The 3055-nt window shown below is 25.7% G+C and overlaps 1 long non-coding RNA gene across 1 annotated transcript; it reads right to left on the minus strand.

Moving 5' to 3' along the window:
* Positions 1-1171: 1171 nt before the first annotated feature.
* Positions 1172-2001, minus strand: LOC102581107 (uncharacterized). Its single transcript, XR_367710.2, has 2 exons — positions 1783-2001; positions 1172-1461 (listed from the first exon to the last, which is right to left on the minus strand). It is a non-coding gene; the product is annotated as an uncharacterized lncRNA (long non-coding RNA).
* Positions 2002-3055: the final 1054 nt, after the last annotated feature.

Raw genomic sequence — 3055 nt, forward strand, 5'->3', positions numbered from 1 at the left:
GAACACAAGTGAGTCCAATTCAATATGGAAATTATTAAAATCATTATATATTCACCATCCACTACAAATTCCATTTTAGATTTTCAATCATGTACCTGATTATGAACATCATCAATATTCTGCTTAAACCAATGACTCATGGGGACTTTAATTTGTTGAGTCATTAAAGATTGGATAACATTTTTAACAAGAAAAAACGGCTTAAGTTGAAAAGCCTTTATGTTGCAATATGTTAGAAGATTACAAATTTTCTCCTTGCGGAAGTGGATCGTCTGCAATTATCACTAGTTGACTTATTGATCGTCAGAAATTCTCACACAATCTAACTATCTTCTTAAGTATGTAGAGAATTTCACTAATCGTATTTATTTTTTTAGACGATGTAAAGTGTATCTCCCAACCTTCATAATGTGTTAATACAGACAATATTAAAACTTAAAATTAAATAATGGATTGACTCACTTAATTGATTGTCGAAAATCCTCAGGCGATGAATGGATACCTAGTTTCATAGTCTAATTGTCCTCTTAAGTATGCAGAGAAATTCACTAACTTTATCCCTTTTTTTAGATGATTTAAAGTGTGTCTTCCAACCTTCATAATGGTGTTAACATAGACAATATTAAAACTTAAAATTAAATAATGAGCCCACTCACTTAATTTACCCTATTTATAAAGGGAAAATTTTCAAAACAACAATATTTTTATCCTTACTTGTTTGGACTTTTTTAAATATGATTTTATTTGAAATGTATTCGGATGGACTTCTTTAAATATGATTTTGTGTGTCATTATTTTAAAATGTAATTGAAATATAAATTGCGAGTGATATTAAAAATACAAAATGAGCCAAATAAAATACAAATTTATTTACTAATAATAGTACGAATACGTATATAATGAATACGTAAATAAATTGTATTTTGGTTATTTAGAATTGAAAATGAATACAAAATCAAATCTAAATACAAATTATCTGGTATACAAAGTGATATTGAAAATACAAAATGAGTAAAATAAAATACAAAATATGTTTTATTGATGCAAGGATGAATACCTATATAAAATAAATAAATTGTATTTTGGTTATTTAGAATTGAGAATGAATACGAAAATAAATATAAATACAAAACTTGATGGTATACCATTAGGACGAATACAAAATCAAATCTAAAATACAAACTATTTGGTATACAAAGTGATATTGTAAATACAAAATAAGCAAAATAAGATAAAAACTTTAGTTTTACTATATGCAATTAGGATGAATACATTAATAATGAATACATAAATAAACTAGTATTTTGGTTATTTAGAATTGAGAATGAATGGACAATTAAGAACTTATATCCGGTAATTGATTCATCAAGTTCCATGGATTCAATAAGAGTCTTTTCGGAACCATCCATAGAGCGGCGGCGGCGGAGATTTGGAACCCAACCCAGGGAAATCGCCCGAGCCCTAAAACAAAATCACAAGAAAATCGAAAAAAATTATTTAAAAGACTGAAATCTGAAACACATAAATATTTGATGATTATCTAACCAAACTCACATTCTACTAAATCTGAAATACTAAAACAAAATCACAAGAAAATCGAAAAAAATTATTTAAAAGACTGAAAATCTGAAACACATAAATATTTGATGATTATCTAACCAAACTCACATAAAAATCGAAAAAAATTGACGGAAAATCCGTAATATATAAAACCCAAAATACAAGATAATCGGTGATTTTAAAAACAAATCAACATAAATATCACTAAATAATCAAAATTACCTTTAACAATTGAGATATTTCTTGAGTTAAGTTAGAGATTTGTTGAACAAATTAGGAGAACAATTCATAATTTGTATTTCTTGACCTGCAAAGAAATTTGAAGAAAGAGAAAATATAAAACTTGAATGATGGGGAGAGAGAAACGTGAATGATGGGGAAATAATATTAATCGGTAGTTTTTTTTTTTCCTTTTTTATCTATTATTGATTTAGATTTTGGTCCAATGATGGACTGTTTTGGGGGAAAAGAAGGGTAAAATAAATAATAATATTTGAATACAATTATTTTGTAAAGTATTGACATTTTGACATTTTAAATAAATATTTTAAAGTGTAGTTGTTTTGACTAATTATGTTAGGTATGTTGACTAGATTGCTAATTAAACAAGTTAACTTGTAATTAATTATTTCAAAAATAAGTTATTCGAAGACATCCCACCATATATATGAGATAACTTATCTCATCACTTGATATAAATAGCAGGATAAATAATTTAATGACTACTTAATAATTCAAATCAAATACATAATAAAATAATTTTATATTTTATTTTGAAAATATTATACTTTATACTTCACCCGGATAAAATAAATAATGCTAATTCTGAAATCTTTTGCTAGCTGCTAAAAATAATTTCAGCTTTTGTATCAACATTCATACTTTGCAACAGGAGTCAGTCAGTAGGTCAAAGCAATTCGTTTCACCTCCATTTCTTATCAAATCTAAAAATACTATTTGCGCCAACTTTATATCTAAGATTTATCCTAGGTGAACGTAGAGTATATCTTATTTTTTTCATTTTGAACTTAAATTTCTATATTTATATATCACTATTTTAAATTTTCATATTTCTTAAGAAATTATGTAAATTTATCATTGTACTTTATTTAGTATTCTGTTAAAGTTAAATTTTAATAAATAAACATAAATTAACTTATTTTTAATTAATCATTTAGTTTTTCTATGCCGGTCAAATTCATACTTTCAAAACTAATAATTCTTGAGGATAAAATTAGAAAAATAATACCATTTTTATATTAATTTTATAAAATTACAAATATTAAAAATCATCTATCTTTAATAAAACACGACATATAAATAAAGGGAAAAGACATAAATTCCCACTCAAACTTGTATCGAAAAGTCAGTTTCACACTTCACCTATTATGACGATCTATTACACACCCTTACTATTTAAAAGTGAATTTAATACCACCTTGAGACACATAACACCACTCTCACAGTATGTGGTGTATTACACTCGCTGCCACGT

Source organism: Solanum tuberosum, unplaced genomic scaffold (assembly GCF_000226075.1).
Source record: "Solanum tuberosum cultivar DM 1-3 516 R44 unplaced genomic scaffold, SolTub_3.0 scf00156, whole genome shotgun sequence".
In the NCBI taxonomy this organism is placed as follows: domain Eukaryota; kingdom Viridiplantae; phylum Streptophyta; class Magnoliopsida; order Solanales; family Solanaceae; genus Solanum; species Solanum tuberosum.